The following is a 12,864-nucleotide window of genomic DNA, read 5'->3' on the forward strand; positions in this document are numbered from 1 at the left end:
GTTGTCACCAGTAAGTCTGGACCTCTGAAGAAGCTCCAGGAAGTTTCTGCCCATATGACCCACCAGTCGCAACTTCTGGCTTCCTAAAGAGGTTTCTGTTATGTTTCAATAAACTGACGCTTGTTCCGTGTTTGTGATTGGTTTGAGGAGTTTTATGTTTCGACATTATTTCTGTGATTTGTCCAGAGGGGTTACCTCACCGAGTATGTTTTTACTTTATGTCTGTGTAATGGTTTGAAGGGGTTTCCCTTCCATTGCCTCCATTTAAACCTCACGCAGCCTCGGCACAGCCAGCAGCATAATCAAGGAGGAGTGGCAGGCCTAGAAAGACCTCCACAGCTGATGACAAAAGAATTCTCTCTATAATAAAGAAAAAAACCCAAACACCTGTCCGACAGATCAGAAACACTCTTCATCAGGAGTCAGGTGTGGATTTGTCAATGACCACTGTCCGCAGCAGACTTCATGAACAGAAATACAGAGGCTACACTGCAAGATGCTGTGGTTAGATAACTACTGGTTAGCCGCAAAAATAGGATGGACAGGTTACAATTTGCTAAGAAGTACTTAAAATAGCAACCACAGTTCTGGTAGGAGAGAAGGAACGGCCCAAGATCCAAAGCATACCACCTCATCTATGAAACACGGTGGCGGGGGTGTTATGGCCTAGGCATGTATGGCTACTGAAGGTACTGTCTCACTTATCTTCATTGATGATACAACTGCTGATGGTAGTAGTATAATGAATTCTGAAATGTATAGACACATCCTCTGCTCAAGTTCAAACAAATGTCTCAAAACTCATTGGCTGGCAGTTCATTCTATAGCAAGACAATGATCCCAAGCATACTGCTTAAACAACAAAGGAATTTTTCAAAGCTAAAAAATGGTCAATTCTTGAGTGGCCTAGTCAATCACCTGATCTGAACCCAATTGAGCAGGCCTTTTATATGCTGAAGAGAAAACTGAATGGGACTAGGCCCCAAAACAAACATAAGCTAAATATGGCTGTAATACAGGCTTGGCAGAGAATCACCAGACAAGGCATCCAGCAGCTGGTGATGTCCATGAATCGTAGATTTCAAACATTCATTGCATGCAAAGGATATGCAACAAAATACTAAACATGACTACTTTCATTCACATGGTATTGCTGTGTCATAAACATTAAGGTGCCCTGAAATGGGGGAACAGACTATGTATAAACACTGCTGTAACTTCTACAAGGTGAGCCCAAAATGTTTAAAAATGGCCTTTACTAAAATCTGACAATGTGCACTTAAACCACATGTAATTTTTTTTTTCACTTACAAATCTCAAATTGTGGAGTACAGAGCCAAATAAATAAATGATGGGTCTTTGTCCCAAACATTATGGAGGGCACTATATCGGTACATTATGAATGGCTCGATTGTTTTTCCGCTGTCTGGGTAGCACGCAACAAAAGCTTTTCACTATCCCTCGGTACACGTGGCAGACAATAAACTAAGCTCAAACTGAACTGAGACATCCATAGATGCTGCTGCACCCGCTGAGTTTCTCCAGCATTTTTGTGTACCCGAGACATCATCACAGCTTGGTTTAGGACCAGCTCCATAAAAGACCGCAAGACCTCTAAATATCTACAAAGACTGGTGAATATTGAATTCACTTTAAAAAAAGAAAAGACAATCAGGGTGCTTGATTCTCCTCCCAGCGCAAAAGTTCACATCCAGAGTTTGGTTTGCCAGGGAATTTGGAGCTTTGCGCCTTTGAACCAGCCCGCGAGCAGTGTTGGGATGCAGAGGGAGGGAGCACCCGAGGGTGGCAGAGGGAGGGAGGACCCGTGGGTGGCAGAGGGAGGGAGCCGTTGGTGCAGAGAGAGAGGGAGGGAGGACCCGTGGGTGCAGAGAGAGGGAGGGCTCGTGGGTGAAGAGGGAAGGAGCACCCAAGGGTACACAGGGAGTGCCCGGTTACAGAGGGTGCGGCGCGCGTGTACAGGGAGAGACTAGAGCACGCCCCAGGTAGCGACAGCAGCGTGCACTGCCCGGGCTCCGCTCACCTGTGGGCCGACGCCCATAAAACACCCCCCTCCCTCCCACAGAGCTGCCGGCACTGAGGGGCGGGCGGGGAGAGAGATAGGAATGGCCAGCAGTGCAAGTGATCTGCAGACCACCTCTGGCAGGTGTTCCCCACGGTCTGGGGTGGAGAGGGAGCGCTGCAGAGCCACTAGTCAATGCCAGGTAGGGTAGAGAAAGGGAGCTCTTACACCTCCCCTCCTTCTCCTCCTGCCCCCCCCCCCCTCTCCTCTACCCCACCCCTCCCTCCTCTTAAACCCCTTGCCCCACCTCCCCTCCCCATCCTCTCACTGACCCACCCTCGCCCCACATTAGCGAATTTGCAGATGACACAAAGCTGGGTGACAGTGTGAACTGTGAGGAGGATGCTATGAGGATGCAGGGTGATAGGTTGGGTGAGTGGGCAGATGCATGGCAGATGCAGTTTAATGTGGATAAATGTGAGGTTATCCACTTTGGTTGCAAAACAGGAAGTCAGATTATTATCTAAAAGGTGTCAAATTGGGAAAAGGGGAAGTACAACAGGGTCTGGGGGTCCTTGTTCACCTTGAAAGTAAGCATGCAGGTACAGCAGGCAGTGAAGAAAGCTAATGGCATGTTGGCCATAACAAAAGGAGTTGAGTATAAGAGCAAAGACGTCCTTCTGCAGTTGTGCAGGGTCCTCGTGAGATCACACCTGGAGTATTGTGTGCAGTTTTGGTCTCCAAATTTGCGGAAGGACATTACTGCTATTGAGGGAGTGCAGCGTAGGTTCAGGAGGATAATTCCCGGGATGGCGGGACTGTCATATGTTGATAGAATGGAGCGGCTGGGCTTGTATCCTCTGGAATTTAGAAGGATGAGAGGAGATCTTATTGAAACATATAAGATTATTAAGGGTTTGGCCACGCTAGAACAGGGATCGGCAAACTACAGCCCCCAGGCCGTATCCGGCCAGTAACCCGAAATCATCCGGCCCGCAGGCGTTTTTTTTCCTCAATCATCCGGCCCCCTGACTTCCGTCATCTCCAGTACCTGAAAGGTGATTTTTAGACCGAGGGTCGGGTGAAACACTGAAAAAGTGCTGCACATCGCCCTGCAATGGCAGAGTGCCAAGGTCTAGCTGTACCTCATCCTGCGCTAAGCCGCCGGCACGGCCGTGCACCTTCTGTGTCTGGGCTTCACTGTTGGGATCGGGGCTGTCAGTAGGCCGGGGACGAGTGAGTGTGAGTGTTTGAGCTCAGTGCTCCGGGTGGTGTCCTCAAAGGGGCGGGATCTATGTGAACACGTGATAGATGTGGCCCTCCATCCGCTCACGGACATGCGTCCTGGACCCTTGGCAGGAAAGGTTGCCGACCCCTGCACTAGAGGCAGGAAACATGCTCCCGATGTTGGGGGAGTCCAGAACCAGGGGCTACAGTTTAAGAATAAGGAGCGAGCCTTTTAGAACGGAGATGAGGAAACACTTTTTCTCACAGAGAGTGATGAGTCTGTGGAATTCTCTGCCTTAGAGGGCGATGGAGGCCGGTTCTCTGGATACTTTCAAGAGAGAGTTAAATAGAGCTCTTAAAGATAGAGTTGTTAAGGGATATGGAGAGAAGGCAGGAACGGGGTACTGAATGTGGATGATCAGCCATGATCACATTGAATGGCGGTGCTGGCTCGAAGGGCCGAATGGCCTCCTCCTGCACCTATTGTCTATTGTCTCTCCCTGCCTCCTCTCCATCTCTCTTGCTCCCCTCTCCTTTTCCCCCTCCTCTCTCTCTCCACTCACCATCCCCTCCCCCCATCCTTCCCCTTCTCTCTCGTCCCTCCTCCTCCTTTCTCCCCTCCTCCCTCTTTACCCCCTCCTCCTTCTTTCTACCCCTCCTCCCTCTCCCACCCTTCATCCCTCTCTTCCATCCTTCATCCCTCTTTCTCCCCTCATCCCTCTTTCTGCCCCCGCCTTCCTCTCTTCCACCTCTCCCCACCCCCTCCCATTCCCATCCATTCCCATTCCCACCTTTGCGCGCCAATTCCCTCACCCAACCAACCTCCAGCCGTCGTCCCGACTTTGTCCCGACTTTATCGGGCTCCGCCTCCCTGCCCGCCCCGGCTCGGCCCGGCTCGGCTCGGCCCCGCTAGCAGGACAGGACAGGGCAGGACAGGACAGGACAGGACAGCTGAACGCGTTGGCGATAACGTGCCGCCACAATAGCCACCGGTTCCCTTCACAACAGCAACGACCCGGACAAAATGGCGTTCTCTTCCACCTGGAAGTGACGTGACACACGATTTGCATATCGTGGCATTGACCAATAAAGTTAAAGTGTCTTGTGCATCTCTCTAAATCCAATGCCAAGAGTCTCTCCCCTCCCCCTTTAAATAACACCATGCACAGGAAACATGTCTCCCTAAACGTTCATACAAAGTTCAAGGAGCACTTGTATTTTTTTTTGTTTGCATGGTTGCATTTTTGGCACCCAAATGTTGGAGTCTAGTCTAGTCAAGTCTGGTCTAGTCCCCCCTGACTCTCAGTCTGAAGAAGGGTGTCGACCCGAAACGCCACCCTTTCTTTCTCGCCAGAGAAGTTGCCCATCCCTCTGAGTTACTCTGGCATTTTGTGTCCGCCTTTAGTGGAAACCAGCATCTGCAGTTCCCTCCTACTCAGTTCAGATCAGTTTATTGTCACGTGTACGGAGACACAGTCAAAAGCTTTATTGTTGAATGCTAACCAGTCAGCAGAAAGACAATACACGATTACAATCGAGCCCTTCTTACATCCTGTCATCGGGTGGCGCCGCGAGCGGAGGCCTTGCCAGCAGCGTGTTCGTCCTTTCGACATTTTTTGTTTTTTAGTATGTCTAAATGTATGTTTTAGTGTGGGGGAACACTTACCTCGAAGGAGATGTGACTTTTCACTTTGTCGCATCGTCACCTCCCTCGCGGCCTAATAACTGGATTGGTGCGGCCTTTCGACCTGCAGAGTGTGTGTTCCGACCTGTCCAGACGACGGAGTTTCGATCATCCCGACGAGAAGGCTTGTACATCGGGCCGTCCGTAACGGCGACTACGGAGGGTTTATGGCCCCGACCACGGGTGAACAAAGGACGAAGATTGACTGAACGTTATCGCCTTCCATCACAGTGAAGAATGTTGATTCCAATGTGGCGGATGTTTATGTTAAATTCTATAGTGTATTGTGTTCTTTTTGTGTATGGTTGCATGGTAACTCAAATTTCACTGTACCGTAATTGGTGCTTGTGGCAATAAATGTGAACTTGAACTTGAACCCTTCACAGTGTATACATACACGATAAAGGTAAATATGTTGCTCACCCAAAATATTTCATTCTGGAGAGAATTGAGGGGGACGGGGGTAACGTCGTTTGGAGGGGGCGTGTCACGATGACCTCAGTGGTTGGAATGAACCAGTTGCAGAGGGTTAATACATGGCTTTGGAAGGGGGTGGTATCAGCCCTATTTCAATGGCCAGCCCGTTGGGTTGCTACCTTAAGGATGAGGCATTGATGAGGAAAGACTAGTCAGTGAGAGTTGCATGAGGAACTTCCAAATGGAGGTAATTTCCAATTCAATATGTGAATGGTTAACCTCAACAGGTATGAGTGATGCATCGTCCAAGTACAAGAATGACATGCACTCCATGGAATGCAATGGTGGTTAATAATGGTTTAAATATTGGTGAACCCCATGCGTATACGATAGTGGTTCAAAAGCGCACAAAGTACTGGAGTAACACTGGTCTGGCAGCATCTCTGGAGAACATGGATAGGTGACTCCTTGAGTTGAGACTCTTCTTCAGATGGGTCCTGATAGCAGATGACACAGTAGACCAAAAGTTGGACACAACTCTATATATGCAAGTCAAATTGTAAAAGAGTGTAAAATTGGTAGATTCATGTTGATCAGTCAAGAACAAGCCTTGGATTCAGATTCAATTTTAATTGTCATTGTCCGTGTACAGTACAGAGACAACTAAATACATTTAACATCTCCCTTGAAGAGCGACATAGCAAACGATTTGAATAAAAAATAATAAGGTGGTGATTGGCAGTCACCGAGGTACGTTGTTGAGTAGAGTGACAGCCGCCGGAAAGAAGCTGTTCCTCGACCTGCTGGTTCGGCAACGGAGAGACCTGTAGCGCCTCCCGGATGGTAGGAGGGTAAACAGGAGGATTGTAGTTGACTCTCAACATAAGGTTCTTCAACAAATGTTATGGTTTGAAAGTTCAGTAAAAAGTTAATTTATTCACTAAGTGTTGGACTTTTAGTTGATTATAGTAACTTGAAGAAGGAAATATGATTGAGTTGATGGCCATATCTCTTCTGTCAACTTTCAAAAATATATAAAGGTCCAGACCTAACCATTCCCACCACAGATGCCGCCTGACCTGCCAGGTTCCTCCAGCACTTTGTATTTTACTCAAGATTCCAACATCTGCAGTTCCTTGTCTCTCCGCTATGGCTTAATGACTATCTTTTTTGAGTAGAATTATTGTTAATAATGGATAGTTCTAATGAATGTGCCATTACCTTTTGTTGACTCTTCACTCAGTTACTCTTGAATGGATAGCAGAAGCCTTTATAACATTTGCTATTTCATTGAGTACCAAATCCATTTAACTTTCAATGTGCTGATATCATCAAGGTACAAGCATGAGAAAAAAGATAATTTAACCAGTTTATAAAAAAAATCTTTCATATCACAATTTTTATCATTCCTATGAAACATAATTTTTTATTATCGTATGAAAAATGTACTGCCAGGCCTAAGTGATTAATATTTTAGTTCGACCAATACCATGGTTCTTTTCTGCTTTACTTACGTGCACAATAACATTATTTTGGAATGAGATTAGGTAATTAATCTAGATTAAGATACAAATCTATAAACCATGCATAGAAACTCGTAGGTGGTGTTGCAGTTGAATTTCCAACCAATTTACTTTTGGCTTTAGAGGTATAATAATCAAAAGGAAAAGAAAATATTGAGGGAAATGAGTTATGATATGTCAAGAGACAAGAGTACAAAAGAACTTTATTTATCCCAGGAGGGAAATTGATCATTTTGAAGCTATGAGAATGAGTCATCTTCATGTTCATAAATTCTAGGAGCAAAATTCAAGATTCAAGAGATTCAAGATTCAAGAGATTCATGAGAGTTTATTGTCATGTGTCCCAGATAGGACAATGAAATTCTTACTTTGCTTCAGCACAACAAACTATAGTAGACGTGAATACAGAATAGATCAGTGTGTCCATATACCATTATATAAATATATACACACATGAATAAATAAAACAGATAAAGTGCAAATAAACAGATAATGGGCTAATAATATTCAGAGTTTTGTTTGAATTGAGTTTAATAGCCTGATGGCTGTGGGGAAGTAGCTATTTCTGAACCTGGACATTGCAGTCTTCAGGCTCCTGTACCTTCTACATAATGGGCTATTAATGTTCAGTTTTGTTTGAGTTGAGTTTAATAGCCTGATGGCTGTGGGGCAGTAGATATTTCTGAACCTGGGCGTTGCAGTCTTCAGGCTCCTGTACCTTCTACCTGAAGGCAGCGGGGAGAGGGTGTGTAGCCAGGATGCTATTCGGCCCATCAAGTCTACTCCACCATTTAATTATGTCTGTTTTAGGGGGAAATATATGTTTCCCTCTCAACCCCATTCTCCTGCCTTCTCCCCATGACCACTGACACCAGTACTAATCAAGTATCTGTCAATCTCCACCATAGAACTACCCAATGACTTGACCTCCACAGCCGTCTATGGCAATGAATTCCACAGATTCATCACCCTCTGACTAAAGAAATTCCTCCTCATCTCCTTTCTAAAGGTTTAATGTCCTTTTATTCTGGCGCTATGGCCTCTGGTCCTACTCTTCCACTGGTGGAAACATCCTCCCCACATTCACTCTACCCAGGCTTTTCACCATTCGGTAAGTTTCAATGAGGGAATGGGTGATGTTTCGGTTCAGTCTGGTGAAGGTACTTGACCCGAAACGTCACCCTTCTCTACAGAGATGCTGCCTATCCCACTGAGTTACTCCAGCATTTTGTGTCTATATTCAGATTAAACCAGCATCTGCAATTCCTTCCTACAAGTTTCAATGAGGTCTCCCCCTTATCCTTGGATTGTCTTCTCCGTGGACTGTCACCTTGTCGTCGTGGAGAAGCTTGTGTGATTCTGAGATCCTGAGAGCGATGCTGTCTGGAGCCATGCTCCTGGTAGGGCCACCCATGGCGGTAAGGTCGAGGGGGAGGTCTCTGACAAAGAACAATCCAACCCAGACCTCAATGGTGGAACAGGCGGAGGACTTTAGTGGAGCGTCACAACGGCTGGGAAGGCGGATGAAGGCTGCAGCAGAAAAGGGTCTCCGGTCGTCTTGGACTCCATGCCACTGGAACCTGACCCAGATCTGTCAAGTACCGTGTGGTGGCTGTCTGTGCACCAGTCTCCCCACATTAAACAAAGTCACGCACAGGCTTCCTCCATGAGAGGACAGTCATACTCCTTTCGAGTGACCACCGATGATGATGATGATGGTGAAACTAAGAACATACAATTGCAAGTTAACATGACAAGAACATTTGGAGGAACTCCTACCACAGTAATATCAATAAAATAGTGACAGAGACAAAATATCTGTGGTGAAAAATGCCAAAACTGAAGGCGATATGTTGAAGTACTTCACATTTTTATTCTTCTGGAAGATCACACTGGAAATATTAGGGTGTTCTGCGGAATTGAGGAAGCAGTATACTATGGATTAATTAGAGTAAGATTGGGTTTCATCAGTTCAGTTTACTTTATTGTCACGTGTTGCAAGGTACAGTTAAAAGCTTTTGTTGCGTGCTATCCAGTCAGCAGAAAGACGATACATGATTACAATCGATCCATTCACAGTGTACAGATATATGACAAGGGAATAACTTTTAGTGCAAATTAAAGTCAGATCATTGTTAAAGTAAAGGGTCTGTCCCACTTTCGCGACCTAATTCACGACCTCTGCCGAGTTTGCCCTTGACTCATACTCGCAGTAGGTCGTGATACTAGTCGTAGGTACTCGTGGCATCAAGTAGGTCGGGGCGTTTTTGTCTAGCATGATGAAAAATGTCCACGGATAAAAAAGGGCGCCTGGGTTGGGCGCCATCTTGGAAGTCAACCTTTATACTAATTTAAGAGTTGCTGAAGGATATGAATAAAAAAAGACAACCTACCTGCTGATCTACCAACGGGAAGTGATCAAAATATGCCATCAACTGAAGAAAGATTGAGAGTAGAATCATCTATGAGAAAGAGTGGAAGGCTGGGAAGGGTACAGCGAAGATTTACGAGGATGTTGCCAAGACTTTCTGGAGCGCTAGTATGGGTGTTGTGGGCCGAAGGGACTGGTTTCCAGAGGGCTAGTATGGACATTGTGGGCAAAAGGGATTCTTGGGCTGACGGCTCAGTCACTCAACCCTGTTGTGCGGGCTGTTCACTCACCGGCGGCTGGTCGGCTGGCAGTTGACTCACGGCTATTCCTTGAAATTCCATTTCAAGCAGGGTGCAAGGCCACCAAATTCGAGTGCAGTTTCTTACTACTTCAAGCAGAGTGCAAGGCCACCGAATTCAAGTACAGTTTCAAATCAGTTCAAGCAGGGTGCTAGTCCACTAAAGACAGCGAGTTGTGACCTCTCCCTCCTCCATCTTGCAGAAACTGAGCCAGCCCACACTTCTGGGTTTTATAGTCTCCTCCCCTCTCCCACCAGATGAGGCGCAACCTTCATGGCGTGATTGACAGGAGAGAGAATCTCAACATTTTTAAAACACTAATAACTCTTTTATGTTTCATCGATGGGAAACATCCTTGGCACCTAATGAGCGGAGGGGGACTCTTAGTAAGATGGCCAAAAATCACAGCCGTACGTGGTAGCGTATTTTCTAAAATCAATATAAAGCGCAAGCAGGAAGTGGTCAAGATTAGACTTATAATTATATTGAAGGCAACTTTAATTAGACACGGCAACTTTGATTAGGCAAGGCAACTTTAATTAGGCAAGGCAACTTTAATTAGGCAACATAGCTTTAGCATTTCCAAACCAAAGGCAACACAGCTTTAGCATTTCCAAACCAAAGGCAACACAGCTTTAGCATTTCCAAACCAAATGCAACACAGCTTTAGCATTTCCAAACTAAATTTTCGAACCACGTTAAGAGCACTGACAGGTCAGCAAAACCACTCACAGTTTAGTAGACATGTGTTCAGTGTTATTCACAGCTCAGACTGAGAGACGTGACAAACTCATCTCATCTGCCATTATAATTGACGTTATAATTGACAAATTGGGAGTATAAAGATGGAGTTGAAGAGGAAGTGGCTACAGGAAAAATTACAAAAGATTCTCGAATTAATGGGAAGGAAAGCTTGAGAATAGACAACAGAGTAAGGTTAGGGCCAATTGTGAGGGGGAAGTGAATACGGAGGTCAAGGTACTGTATATGAATGCGCAAAGTATAAAGAATAAAGTGAACGAGCTTGAAGCTCAGTTAGAAACTGGCAAGTGTGATGTTGTGGGAATTACTGAGACATGGCTGCAAGAGGGCCAGGGCTGGGAACTGAATATTCAAGGGTTTACCTCCTATCGAAAAGACAGACAGGTGGGCAGAGGAGGGGGGGGAATGAAATTCAGTCCCCTGCAAGGGGTGACATTGAAACAGGAGATGTGGAGTCAGTATGGATAGAGATTGTATAAGGAATTGTAAGGGTAAAAAAACCCTAATGGGACTAATCTACAGGCCCTCAAACAGTAGCCTGGACATAGGGCGCAAGTTGAATCAGGAGTTAGAATTGGCATGTAGCAAAAGTGATGCTGTAGTTGTTATGGGAGATTTCAACATGCAGGTAGACTGGGAAAATCAGGTTGGTACTTGACCCCAAGAAAGGGACTTTGTAGAGTGCCTTCGTGATGGATTCTTAGAACAGCTTGTATTGGAGCCTATCAGGGAGAAGGCAATTCTGGATTTAGTGTTATGTAATTAACCGAATTTGATAAAGGACCTCGAGGTTAATGAGCCATTAGGAGGCAGTGACCATAACATGATCAGGTTTAATCTACAATTGGAGAGGGAGAAGGGTAGATTGGAGGTGTCAGTGTTGCAGTTGAATAAAGGGGAATATGGGGCCATGAGAGAGGAGCTGGCCAAAGTTGATTGGAAAGATACACTAGCAGGGATGACAGTGGAACAAAAATGGCAAGTGTTTCTAGGATTAATACAGAAGATGCTGGATCAGTTCATTCCTCGGAGAAAGAAAGATTCCAAAGGGAGAAAGGGATGACCATGGCTGACAAGGGACGTCAGGGATAGTATAAACATTAAAGCGAAGAAGTACAACGTAGCAAAGATGAGCAGGAAGCAAGAGGATTGGGTAATGTTTAAAGAACAACAGAAGATAACCAAAAAGACAATACAGGGAGAAAAGATGAGGTACGAAGGTAAGCTAGCCAAGAATATAAAGCAGGATAGTAAAAGCTTCTTTAGGTATGTGAAGAGGAAAACATTTGTTAAGACCAAAGTTGGACCCTTGAAGACCAAAAAAAGGTGAATTTATTATGGGGAACAAGGAAATGGCAGATGAGTTGAACAGGTACTTTGGATCTGTCTTCACTAAGGAGGACACAAACAATCTTCCTGATATAGTAGTGGCCAGAGGATCTGGGGTGACGGAGGAACTGAAGGAAATCCACATTAGGTAGGAAATGGTGTTGGATAGACTGATGGGACTGAAGGCTGATAAATCCCCAGGGCCTGATGGTCTGCATCCCAGGGTACTTAAGGAAGTGGGTCTAGAAATCGTGGATGCATTGGTGATAATTTTCCAATGTTCTATAGACTCAGGATCAGTTCCTGTGGATTGGAGGGTAGCTAATGTTATCCCACTTTTTAAGAAAGGCTGGAGAGAGAAAACAGAGAATTATAGACCAGTTAGCCTGACATCGGTGGTGGGGAAGATGCTGGAGTCAATTATAAAAGATGAGATAGCCGCACATTTGGATAGCAGTAACAGGATCGGTCCGAGTCAGCATGGATTTACGAAGGGGAAATCATGCTTGACTAATCTTCTGGAATTTTTTTGAAGATGTAACTAGGAAAATGGACAAGGGAGAGCCAGTGGATGTAGTGTACCTGGACTTTCAGAAGGCATTTGATAAGGTCCCACATAAGAGATTATTGGGCAAAATGAGGGCACATGGTATTGGGGGTAGAGTGCTGACATGGATAGAGAAGTGGTTGGCAGACAGGAAACAAAGAGTAGGGATTAACGGGTCCCTTTCAGAATGGCAGGCAGTGACTAGTGGGGTACCGCAAGGCTCTGTGCTGGGACTGCAACTATTTACAATATACATCAATGATTTGGATAAAGGGATTCAAAGTAACATTAGCAAATTTGCAGATGAATCAAAGCTGGGTGGAAGTGTGAACTGTGAGGAGGATAATAATAATAATAATAATAATAATAAAATTTATTTATGGGCGCCTTTCAAGAGTCTCAAGGACACCTTACAAAAATTTAGCAGGTAGAGGAAAAACATGTAAAGCGAATTAAATAAATAGTAGAGACATGACTAGTACACAAAGTAAAGACAGAATTCAATTCAAAACACAATATGAGGCAATTGATGCACAGATGAAAAGGGAGGGGGACGTGTGGCTAAGGATAGTGCAGTATAATGTGAATAAATGTGAGGTTATCCATTTTGGTGGCAAAAACAGGAAAGCAGACTATTATCTAAATGGTGGCCGATTAGGAAAAGGGGAGATGCAGCGAGACCTGG

General features: G+C 45.3%; 1 protein-coding gene across 1 annotated transcript in view; it reads right to left on the reverse strand.

Annotated features, from left to right (window-relative positions):
* LOC129708595 (activity-dependent neuroprotector homeobox protein 2-like) overlaps positions 1-5,867 on the reverse strand; it is a 34,911-nt gene extending 29,044 nt beyond the window's left edge. Inside the window, exon 1 of the mRNA XM_055654426.1 lies at positions 4,070-5,867. The gene's annotated coding sequence lies outside the window, so the exon portion shown is untranslated. The remainder of the gene's footprint in view (positions 1-4,069) is intronic.
* Between the last annotated feature and the right edge of the window lie 6,997 nt (positions 5,868-12,864).

The sequence above is a fragment of the Leucoraja erinacea genome, chromosome 2 (genome assembly GCF_028641065.1).
Source record: "Leucoraja erinacea ecotype New England chromosome 2, Leri_hhj_1, whole genome shotgun sequence".
NCBI lineage: Eukaryota > Metazoa > Chordata > Chondrichthyes > Rajiformes > Rajidae > Leucoraja > Leucoraja erinaceus.